The 13,140-nt window shown below is 38.2% G+C and overlaps 1 protein-coding gene and 2 non-coding genes across 3 annotated transcripts in view; 1 reads left to right on the top strand and 2 right to left on the bottom strand.

The window, feature by feature from the left end:
* The window catches only part of LOC118269321 (matrix metalloproteinase-2), a 160,878-nt gene that overhangs the window by 56,158 nt on the left and 91,580 nt on the right, over positions 1 to 13,140 (top strand). The window lies entirely within an intron of this gene.
* On the bottom strand, positions 3,474 to 3,546 carry Trnar-ccu (transfer RNA arginine (anticodon CCU)). Its single transcript has one exon. It is a non-coding gene; the product is annotated as a tRNA-Arg (tRNA).
* Trnak-uuu (transfer RNA lysine (anticodon UUU)) lies at positions 3,814 to 3,886 on the bottom strand. The gene has a single exon. It is a non-coding gene; the product is annotated as a tRNA-Lys (tRNA).

Raw genomic sequence — 13,140 nt, 5'->3', positions numbered from 1 at the left:
GTACTATTTGCTTTAAGACCACATAAAATTGATGACAAATAATAGTTAAATCACGGACCTCGTAAAAGTTACGACGCTTTCCGCGTGGCTTAATTAAAAGAATATGTCCTTTTGACGCCTGCCGACGGCGGATATTTGGAGCTTCGAATAAACTGAAAGAGCTCTTATCGTCATCTAACATAACTCCGATTACGACATATTCTTGCTGGTGTAATGTAAGTGACATGACATTAAGGGGTGTACAGACTTGAACATGTGGAATCGTAATTACATTCACTTATGTAAGGTATATAAGTACATCAATGTTGTATTATGCAGCGTGTATGTAGTTAGGTGTGTTATGTAGGGAGTTTCAGTTTAAAGTATTATAAGTTAATTTTCGTACTTTTAAAATATAGTACTTTTTAAGTATATACCTACGCTTATGTGTGCTACCAAAGGATAGACAGAGTACTTACTTACATACTACATTTATTGACTCTTCTTCATCTGTTACTACTGAACCAATTCTCGAAAGTTGAATTAGGTAATCAGGATTAAAATTCATTACAATAATTGATGTATACTTGGTAAGAAGCAATTTATACATGTATTGGTAGTTTATATATATTATGTATGTAAAGATACTATACTTACCTATAATTTTTACTTACCTATAACTGATAGTGTTTTGCGTACCTAAGTTTTTTACTTTTTGCCAAAAACCCAGCTCTAATTTTGATGTTAATTTTAATTGCATATTAATTTGTTTGTTTTGAACTCCTTGTTTTAATTTAACGTTCTACTGTAGGTAGATAGACCAGCTAGTTCTCATTGAGTCGGTCATTGACTCACAAGTAAGTTCAAGTAATGATATTCTTACCTTGCTCTATCGAACACTACTGCCAACTGTGTTTCAAGAGCTCACCTGATCCGATGCTGGCTCTGCATTTTCCATACGGTCCATTTGGACCAAGCCGTTGGCCGCATGCCCGTCAGCTTTACATTGAAACATGGCATGATACGTGTGTACACAATTTACATACTAATTAAATACGTTAACACTCACTACACACCTACTCACCCGTACTTCACACCTCACCGTAGAGTGACATGTTCGAGAAAAATCGATAGCGAGACATTTATACAAACGTGTCGTGTTCATGGCATGTTCCGTTGCCCGCTAGGCTGTAGCTTGCAGAGTTTATTCAACTTGATCCCTGGAGTGAAAAGCCCGACTCGCTCGTTCGCTGTTTGAAGTGGAAACAACCGCAGAGCACGCGGATAATTTGAAAAGTTCACAATCACCTGCACAGACCGCGGCTTCAGCACAATTTCCTGTCGAATTAATGGTCTGTCAATATTGTAGTCCTCCATTACAGCTTGTTGTGCAAACAAGCAATAAAACTAGCAGCGCCATCTCGCGGTGGGTTTACGAGACGGCGGCGCCGGCCGGGTCAGCACAGACACCACAGATAATATAACTTCCAACAGACACCACCTACCCCCAGACCCGCGTCACTGAATTAATTGTCTAAAAATACAATTTCACCTCATGAGGTATTTCAGGAGTTGATTGATATATTTCATCACGTGTGCGACGCAGATATAATAAGAAAATCGTCGACATTGGAGACACCTCCACACACGTTTGACGTGGGTAGAATTGATTCTTCTTAGTAACTCAGGTACCTACGTCTCCGCTGGAGCAGACGTTTAGTTACTAGCTTACGTAATTTATTGAACCTAATGTAGCTAGCGGTGTCTTTGTACAAACTAAGTAATCGAAGACTTGTAGCTCCCCACGGGCAAAACAAGTAGGTATTAATCTGTAAAGGTGATTTGTTGATATTTTCTAACTGAAACCCCTCGCCTGCTTTTAAATCGGTTTAAAAATATACACCCAACGTGTGACAAGGAAGAGTTACCTACATTGTACACATGTAAGTGTAGGTAGCTTGTAGGTACATGTTACAAAAACTGAAAGCTAATCGCAGCATAAAGTAATCGCTTTAACAGAACACTTAGTTAATGCAATGGATACAATGAAACGTAAACAAACGTCGTTATGTTTTAGACGTCCGATACCGATAGAGTTATTACATGGAAATAACGGTATTGTTTTCGCAATGTCGCTGACAGGAAAGTGACAGGCGCATTTCGCCAACCGCCGCATGGGGCGCTGTCATCGCCACTCAGCTGAACACTAGGAACACATAATAATATTATTGAAATCCATACTACATAAAGCTTATTGTTAAAATGCTTGGAAAAATGATGTATTATTTCCAATGAAACGTGGAATAATAAATAAGGGATGCGGTGCATTGTGTTTGAACAAAATAAAGGAACTTGATATTCGTCTACTTTTTAATTGACACGGCGTCGACGACGAATAAGTTTTCACTTAAATTATTCATTTGCTTCTCAGTGTTTTAATATTTTACAATGCACTTCTGGTGGCTTTCAGCGTGTAGAGTGAATGATTCAAAAAATATTCATAATCGGGACGTATGTAATCTGTCAATATTACTAGATGCAAAAAAAAAAGTTTATTCATTAGGATCATTAAAATTTAGTCACATTTATTTAAAACGTAACGGAAACTAAAGTACGTAGGTATTTAATTAGACGAAATAGACATTGTGTACCAAACATCGTTACTTAGAAAAAGTTTAAGCACTAAAAAGATTACATACATCATAAAGTTTAGTTTCACTTAGCCGAATATTAATCAAGCTTGAGCGGGTGCATGTCGATAATGCTATAGGTACCATAAGTCTATAACAGTTGTTTTTCTCCATAACTTTTATGGAAAACTGTTATTTTACTACCGATTATATAGATGAGTATGACGAGCCATTATTAATTGTAGTGACGTAGCCGGTGGCCCGCCCCTACCGCGCCCCCCCCCCCTCGCCCCCCCCCACCCCGCTCGCCTCACCCCTCAGGCACCCCGTGGCCACGCGAACTAGGTCGACATTTCAATATTGAAGGCATTTCACAATTTCTATTGCTCTTTATTGCGACTGTACGACGTCATAAAGAGCTTATTATGCGTATATTGAATGTAGTAAACCGACAAGGAATCTAAGGATCATTTTATTAAAATTATTCTAACAAGTTAAAGAAGTGTATAAATAATCTGATTCTGAACTGATTTACTGGGTATCCGGTTTTAATTATTTTAAGGTATATTTATTATGAATATTAACTGCATAAGAACTAAAGATAAATTATTCGTTTTTCATTATTAGCTGGATTATAAAACATTTATTAAACTAAGACCTGAGAGAACACCTCGTCAAATAAGTATAATGAAGCATGAACATTCGATAAGTAGTATTCATTCCAATAATAACGTACGAACTATGCACGCCATCTGGTGGACAAATAAAATTAGTATTCTACAAGTTTAAATAAACGTAAATTAAAGTACAAAGTTTAAAATTCAACCAAAAAGTAAAAAACCCCAACAAAAAGGTTTTTCAGCGTACCCCTGGTGGGACTCGAACCCACAATCCCCGGCTTAGGAGGCCGATGCCTTATCCATTAGGCCACAGGGGCTTGTTGAAATGGGTCGAAATTATAGTTTACGCGAGACTAGGGTTTTAGAACAAAACTTCTTTTTAGTTTTTTTTTATTATCAAAATTATCATGTACGTTACCACTTCATAAAATAGTACTTAAACATACATTTGAAATAAAATTCCTTTAAAAATTATAAATGAATATTATATTACCAAAATCGTATTATTTATTAAAATACAAAACAATAAAGTACAAAAAAACGTAAATAATATAAAACAAAATATCTGTGCACAAAAAGAGAGCCGCCCGAACAGGGACTTGAACCCTGGACCCTTGGATTAAAAGTCCAATGCTCTACCGACTGAGCTATCCGGGCTCATGTAGTTACTGACGAAATTACGGACTGCGTTCCAGATGGCGTTTACAACATTTTAGTATGGATGATTTTTTATAAGAAAAGGATTTTTATAACTATTTGATAACAGTGGGAATTAAGGTTATGCACGTGGTGTTTTATAACCAACATTTTAACATTCATTAATGTACGTACTGTTTATTCCTACATAGATTATAAACATGACGATTTTTTACATCTACTTAAATGACATTCATACTTTTATTGTATGATACCAAGGAAGGAATACTTTAGAACCAAATCTAATAGGTAATGTACACCTTTTACTTCACTATCGGTAAAAACAAAATATCTTAAGTACGCTTGCCGACCACGAGGGACATTGTTAAACCACGCCATAATTTTCGGAGTTGCATCATCTTCGGAAATGATGGTGCTAGTTTTTAGTAGATTCATTCACATAATTACCTAGTTTTTAGATAATCTGAATACTTTTTTCTGAATAATTAATTATCTATTCATTGCTATTTTATTAATGACGAAGTGACGTTTAGATATAATTATAACCATCACTTTTATTCATGTACGTACATAGAAATACCTCCATTAAAAAGTTTGTTAAACCTTTGTTTCATTAAAAAACTAGGGATTGGTACTATTACTGATTTGTTAGTCCGACATAAACGACTTAAAAATCAAACTATTTGTTCTAAACAAAACACTACTCGGCGACTTGAGAAGATCCTCCTTCTTTATGTCGGTTAAAGAGGATAAATTACAGCCCTAACTAATCTAACATAACACTCATAACAATCTCAATCAGGAGATTCCTAAGAATAAGTTGATTCACATCGTATTTTGGTACAAGGAAAGCGTGAATCACCTATTAGGAAGCTTGCCCCTCAAAAATCGAGATCCATATAGGTATATATCTATGGTTATGTGTGTAGGTATTTACCATCACTTCTCTTATTCACCTCTCGAATAGGCAAAGCCAGATATACCAACCAATAATGATACCAAAGGAAACACCTACATAACACTGATGCTTCTCACACTTCTTCGAAAAACCCAATAATTTATTTCCCAATATGTTCTAAGTCATCAAACCAGTCGGTATATTAATAACTTAAATACAACCTACATAGTGCAATAAAAATAGAACTGCCTACCGGCCGAGAATAAACGAAGCACAACAAACAATAAGCCTCTTTTCTAAGAAGAGAACTTTTTTGAGGGGGCGAAATCATCCCATGGCTTGTCCCGCCTTGGGTGAGGCAGAGAGTTAGACTCTTACCGTTTAAAAACCACCCCGTTTCTACTCCTGTTCGAGCTGAAGCCCTGGTAACCCGTGAGGTTTTAAACAGCTCCGACAAACGATTTTATCAATTGATTTATAAATAAAACTCTTTTCGGAATTGATGACTGAGTGACTGACAGATATAGCACTAAACAACAAAGAATGTGTGCAGCAAAGAATACAAAAGTATAGGAGATGCAGTATGATGAAATCGGGATGTAGTTTTTCTAAGTAGTGTAGACTCTGAACAGTTAGCACTAAGAAAAAACGACAAATGGCCCAAAATCCCCCTAAGTTTAATTATGCTCAAAACCATTAAACAATTTTTATTATATAGCTAAGACCTATGTTCTCAAGATTACAAGTTTTTGAACAAAATATCTTATAAGAGTATAAAGTATCTTACACTAGTTAGTTACGTACTGAAATCTTATATTTTTTCATTAGTCTTCAGGCTTCAGTGTTCGTAGTTTCACAGCGGCTGAGCTAGATCAACGATATCTCATAACACAGCCCCACAGCCTCTCACAAACTTACCTAATGATTCTGGAACCTCGTGGAACATTAAATACATTTTATTAATAATTACCTAACTAATATAATAAGCAGTACTCAGCACGTTACTGACTACCTCGTCAACTTTTAAAATTTTCGTAACATCGTATAACCTTTCAATCCTCGAAGAGATAGGCAGAGGTATCCACTTTTCCTTTTCACCAGTTATTCCTATTTCCAATTTTAAAACTATTTTTTTAGAGCGCGGAGTTAGGTACGGTATCCGGTATATGTAATATAGTAATGAGACAGGACACAAAACGTGGTTAGCAAAAAATGTGTGTAACATACCTTTGTCGTGAAGAGATGTATGTGTGAACTTCTCTTATCTGACTAACTCCAAAATTGTAAAAAGGACTGATTTGAACAGTGAATTATCTTTTTATGAAATTAGACTGAAAAATATAAATGGTGAAAACTTTAAACGCCTACTTACGCCTTTTAGAAATGAAAGGCGTCACATTTGACATTTTTAGCATAAGCAACTAATATACTTAGTCATAGTTGGTGTACATATAAAATGTTGCACAGAATAGAAAGAGGCATCGTGGGCGACACTGTATTGTACAGTGTACCATGCATGTCTATGTACCTAGGTATCTTTTCATAGACTGTAGACATAACATACATATATGTATATCACTTCACTCAATACTATGTATCTTTTTCTCACGACTTCATGTGCTGATAAAATTCAGGTTTCTTATGGATGCAGTTTAGAAAATTCTCTATACTTACTGAAATTAAGCAATAGATATCTTGTCTCTAGTATTAACAGTGTGTGCGTCTTTCAACTAGTCTATCATTGGCAAGGGGAAAGCTTTCCTTAATAATAAAGTCAATCTTTATCAATATTTCCTTAGTAAAGATTAACATTATGCATATTGTCTGTACGATACAATCAGTAAATACCGTATCATGCATAACATACTATGTACCTAAGGTATATCCATATACATTTACACTTCAGATTTCACATGTCACCTTCTACAAGTACAAACAGAATTAAACCAGATTACTTTAACATGTTTTCGCAACCTCATATCATCAATATATTTCAACTAAACGTAATATGTAATCCGCATAATCAAAATCACCACTGTTTTCCTACGTAATGAAAATATATGTACATTCGTTGTCTTTTCTTATTCGTCGAACCCCGCACATCGACTGAACAAAAACCCCGAAAAGATACAAAAGAATTTTCTTGAAAACCCAGAGACATCTTACACTTATAAACAGACGGAAGCCTGATATTCCTGCAGCGCACCTACTTGTACCTATAGCTGTAGGTAAGCATTGTCAGTGCGAGCAGTCGCCGGTATATTTGCTGGCGTGACGTCACCGCGGCCGCAATCAGCTTTTCTTCGAACCTGAAGGGTTCAAGTTACTGCTAGCAGTAACGAAGTGATTAACTCCGTTACTGCCCACACAGATCCATTTGCTTTTTTCTATTACTTGTCGTAGTTCTTACAGCGGTGTCTGGTTTTTGTATTAACCACAGAACACGAATGCTTTTGTTATGTCACTTTTATATTGTTGGGACTTTCCACGTTGTTTCTTCAGACTTTTGCTACTGTTACTTGACCATTACTTGACGTGAAATATTTGGTACCATGAAGTACTACTTAGTATTGACACCCAACTCAGCAAGGCCTGTCTGACAACATGGCTTAAACTTATACTGATTCAAGTTAATCCCTTTAAGAATTAAGAAGGTCTTGATGTGGCACCTTTCAACTTTAAAGTGTACATTTTCATTAAAGTAGCATGGGGCAATATATTTTAATTCTAGGCACAAATTGAGACATTGTTGGACATGAGGTTGTTTAACAGGGCTGTATAAATCAGGTTCAATCTCGGCTGAGCGAAGGTCTCCAAACGACATGTTTGGAGACCTTCATACGAGTGGCTCGTAAATCGTGGACTGGAAAACAATCCGTGGCTCGGCCAAGTATCCGGTGGGTTTGAAATTCCAATTAAGGGAAGCTGTAGAGGAGTTCGTAGGTCGGCTGCACGCGGCCGATCACTCACTTGCACTTTTAATTAATTTATTTATCGAGTTCGCGAATCGACGGCGCAACTCGCGCCGACGCCCCGCCCCGCCGCCTGCTATATAACCCAACGAGGACCGGCGACGTCCGTCAGTTTTCTCAGGGACGCCATGGGCGCCGGTCGCCCTCACCCGGGAAAATGTGCCGGAAGGACGAGGGATACTTTAAATTTTTAAAGTGGGTAGTCGAAATGTAAAGAGGGTGGCGCGGCGGGGTTGCGAGTAGGGCTCGGTCGGTTCGGGCGGGCGATGGTCGGCGGCGGTGACCTTGAGGTGAGTGAGTGCACGCGCGAGGGCGAGCCGAGTCGATAGGCTCAGCGCGCCGCGCCGCCCGCCCACGCGCCTGCACTACAGCTGTTTCACTTGATAACGTGGCGATTCGTCACTTTTCCTTTAATTTTGACATAGCTTTCACCAGTCCACAGCACCACGACCACCGTGATGACGACAAAAAGTTGGCCGCAGTTCCAGGTTCCAGGAAATACTCAAGAACATTAACAAACTTTTCAATTAGGCTGCTTACAAACTTATTTACTTATATTTTCGTATTTTTTATGATTAGTGTAAGAATATTTAAAAGTTTCGTTTGTTTATAAGTTGTTGCAAAAGTTTAGTCGGTTATGATCGATATAGGAGTTTATAAATAACTTGAATTGATTGAGACGCTTCCGTCGGTAACAGCTGGCATGAACAGGTACTTCATGCTTAAATTATTAGCAGAACTTTTGATCGTTGCAGTTCACCGCTTCCTCGAATCGTACCTGATATTAAAAGTATAATCCTTTTGATATCCTTAAATCCAGAAACTTAAGTCGTAGTAGAGACGGGATTGTTCTAGAGGCGAGTCGTTCCGCTACATACAATAACATTCATAATCCATAGCGAGCCCATGGGGTTTGAACCAATTGAGTTACGTTCGAAAATCGGTAAAATCGAGTCGTTCGTAAATCGAGCAGGATGTAGTATAAGCAGACACCGTAGTTGGTCGGTGGCCAAGTACAGACGCGCAGTAATTACTGTCTCAGGAGCGAGCTCTTAATTTGCTTAATTTACCCGAACCCGCTCTTCGGAGTTAAATCGCACGATTTAATGGGATATTTGAATGATGCGCATTGTTTTAAAACCTCTCGCGTCTGTTCCGAACGATCTTATTTCCGCTAAAACACCTTATTCGTTAAACTGAGTCATTAATGAATTAGCAATTAGCTTATCGTCCTGTTTCGGGAAAGTTATCAACTCATTTTACGGGCCGGTCTTCGGGTAAATTATGATATTATACGAGGCAGAGAGAAATATCTGGAATTGCATTACAATAACGGTATAAAAGAAATTTACATAAGCACAAAATATGAGAGAAACCTGAAAGGAAACTCCAAAAACGTAGCGCTTCAACTACAAATTGCAGGAGCGATACTTGGCATTTGATATTTTAACGTACATTTTTGGAAGTTGAAAAACTAAAAAGAGGCAGTACACACCGTGCTCAAGATTGCTTTCGTGTGGTTGGCAATAAAAGACCAGCAAGTGTGTACTCAACCGCGCGGCTCTGTATTTAGAGCATGAATTTTAGATACGTGTAACCAAGGACAATATAGGTGTACATAAAAGTACTGTATATCATGTGCCGAGTGGGCTCATACTCTGCTATTATTCATAATCCGACTGTGCCACGTTTTGTACCTTGAGCCCAAAAATATAGCGACTCCAGGAAAAATTCGCAGCTATTTTCACAACTTAGTATTTTATTACTACGGGGATTATAAAATTTGTAAGCACTAATGTGCATAGCAATATGAATGGGGCGTAACTTTCATACTTTGAATCAGCATCCCACGCTTATAATAATTAGATAGGTAGAGAAGTAGTTGCAGTATTCCTTTCAGATAATATTTTCGTACCGTTATCGTCAAAATGAAAAGAAACATTCGGATAAAGCTCCGGAGCCAAAAATATTATTTAGGAAGCGTTATAAACGTTGGGATGCTTAGGGACAGTAAGCTACATACATACCTACGTGATGTTGCCGGCACATTTTAAAATGTGCGGAAAGCTCAACTTTTCCACTGAGAGCGAAGGAGGTCGCATTTGAATTATAGAGGAAACGTTGGGAAGCCGTCAGTACCCTTGCAACGTCTTACACTCGTTACGAATATTATGATTTATGCGGCACCCGGCCCGGACCGCTCGGTAAACAAGGATGATTTGACACCATTTACCGAGAATGTTTTTTGTACAATAAGTAATTTTGGCTTACCGCCGCCGCCGCGTTTCAGACGCGCGCAAATAATTTAATAGCCGTGCTCCTGCGTATTGTCATTGTAATAAAACTGCGATAAGGAAAGAAAGCAGTCGCCGTAATTAAAGGTGGAGGTTCCGTTTCACTTTTAATGTTCCATTTAATTGCCGCTTTGATACTGAATTTTGTTGGCGTTCGTGAATTATCTTAAACAGATGTGTTTTCTGAATGAACGTACATTTTTTAACAAATTAAATTCAATATTGTTTGTACAAAATAAGGTATGAATTCGAATAAATGGGAGCTACTAGTTTATTCAGTATGGCTGTCAATTTGTTTTAGTGACCGGTGCGGCGGCTGGCGATTTAATAACAACTATTAAATCTGTACAAAATACTGTCGGCTATTCCTAAATAAGTAATGAAACGCTTTTCCTTTCAATTATGGAAATTCAGTGTTTTGTATAATACACAAGCACATTCCTATAATATTGTTTTTGTTCAAAATTGTCTGTTAACATTATGTTCATATATTCAAAGCTATGCAATCCAGATGTTGGAACTTAATTGTACAATAATACAATTTGCAAGCAAAACTCATTAAATTACTATTCTACGTAGATACCATATGAATATCTAATATAAAACTTTGAAAAGCGATTACACTGAAGACATTGAAACTATAAAGTTGGAAGTAAAAGTTTTACGTGTATAATTTTATTGATCCGCACAATTATGTAACAGCACTAATAAGTACGAGTGTCATAGTGCGGAGCATGAGCCCGCAATGTTATGTAGACGGTATATTTTTGGACAACCTATGAAGGTTTGTCCATAATTGATTCAACTTTATTTTTCGTACCAGTAGCAGAGGTAAATGCAAATGCGGAGAGTACTTTCAACGATTCCGAAGAAAATGTTGCTGGTACCGGCTCAATCAAAAATGTTTACCTACAGACTGAGCTAGCTCAATATTTTAGCCCCTACCATTAGCCATCCACGACCGAGCGAGTGCACCTCACTTTATCGCAATCGAGTTTAACGTTAACACAAACGTGACGTTTTAGGGATAAGTGGTTAGGTAATAGAATTCATGTGTCTCGCGACCTTTCCCTAACGAGCTAAATTAGTGTTCAATGAAAGACGTGGGTTCCGTACACGGACATTTGTTCCGTTTGACAGTCTTTACCTGTCCCGAAGTAATCTCTTGAGAAAACATATTGTTTACGTAACAGAGTCGATCCTAAACGTCTCTTTAGTCTTAAGTAATTCAGCTACGGATTTGGAATCAGGCACCGTTTGATACATTCACATACGAGTACCTACCTGTGTACGTACAAAATAGAGGTATTTTCTTTAGTACGACAAATAAACTCCAATAACGGAGTCCGCCTGTAAATCCAATGTTTTCGGAGCAAAAAATACAAGTATTTGAAGAGAGTTGTATTTCGCAGCCTCTAGTCAGGTAGGAGCTGTCGGTTCACAAAAAGACGAGCACGTTACATACACAGCGATTCGAGAGAATTTTTTGCTGACCGCACGGGAATTGAAACTAGTCAAACTTTTATCACGAACATTCGGACGTATGACTTTTAGAATAATATTTTAAAGCAACTAAATCCCGTTAGTTAAAGTTAATACAAGTTGAAAATAAACTAAAAAGTTCCGAGGAAAACACCCTTAACAAAACGAATCATTAGAATTTCCAGGCGCTTCCTAAATGGCCATTATATCAAAACAAATGTTTTTATTAAAGCAGAATGTTAATTAAGATAGGTCGTTTATCAATAAATCCAGACGACTGATTCCTTGTTAATTGCCAGGTTGCAATGAAGTGCGGAATCAGATGCAAGCGGACGCGACTGGGTGCAAAATGCAAATTCACCGTCCGTGCCGCGCGCCGCCCTAACAACACAGAACAGGCGGACGTAAAAATGTTTACGTAGAACGCTTGACCGCTTTTAATTGTTCTATTTAAATACAGAGAGCTGGCATAAAGGCTAAAATGCTCCGTTCGCAGATCAAATTACATTCATTTTCATCCGCTTCGTGATAATTAAAAACACATTTATATCGGAGCTTTACATGCAATTTGTTTCATGAAACATCATCGTCTTTTATCGCGTCGCGTTCAAAGGTCACAGTAGACTATATTAATTTAGGCTTTACCGGTTCGCTTAAGCCCAAATAAACGTATTGTTTAAATAGGCTCTTGTTACATTTACATGTTTTTAACGATAACTTATTTTGCACAATTGACATTTTCTAAAGTTGCGATCACGTTCACGCAATGTTATTTAGTTAATGTTAATAAAAGATTAGCGCATGTATTGTATGATACACATAGCAGCCATTCATAATAATACGTACAGGTTACATAGCGTACAAGATATGCTGCCCTGTGATTGAGGCTACGCAGATATTCAGAATATTTCTACCGCATTCCACACTGACGTGCATACTGTAATACAAACACGTAGCATAATTAAGCGCTATTTTGGTAGTAGAGGTTTGTAAACGTACGGCACTAACAGCTGACAGCGGATTGGGCTCGTAGACGAGATCTGTATTCGTAGAGCGCGGGGCTCGTAGCCGGCGGCTACGTCGCGTCGCCGCCGTGCGGACGGGCGCACGGGGTGCGAATGCAATCCGGATTTAGTTCAATCAATGCATCCACTCGTCATGTTTTCGTAAAATTGAGTAAAATCAATTTTCGTCGGCTCACTTAAAATTCGAACACATTCGTCGATATCCGGCAGCACATGGTACATTTCCTGCTGTCTAGTCAGCAGTTGACTGCACCGCGGCGCGCCCCTACACGCCGGCGGCCGTTCGGCCATGTTACGGGAGCATTTTGTGTGCCATTTTTATTTCATCATAATTCCGTTTTCAATTTCTAGCGGGAACGTCGGCGGCGAGATTGGTGCGTAAAACTCGCGTAAACATTCGAGCGGTTGTGGAACGGTTACTCCCGACTGTAACCAGTTTATGCCAGTGTAGAATGTAAAGAGATAAGGTTCTTTATGTGTGTAATCATTTTGTGTTACGACGGACTTTGTCATCCGTGAGTGTTATTAAGGCGCGCCTGGCCTTCCGTCGCTCAGCTTTATGTTCCACGATTTGAAGAGTTGA

This window comes from Spodoptera frugiperda, chromosome 2 (assembly GCF_023101765.2).
Source record: "Spodoptera frugiperda isolate SF20-4 chromosome 2, AGI-APGP_CSIRO_Sfru_2.0, whole genome shotgun sequence".
Taxonomy (NCBI): Eukaryota; Metazoa; Arthropoda; class Insecta; order Lepidoptera; family Noctuidae; genus Spodoptera; species Spodoptera frugiperda.
Note: the sequence above shows the minus strand (reverse complement) of the source record. Positions and strands in the feature narration are given on the sequence as shown.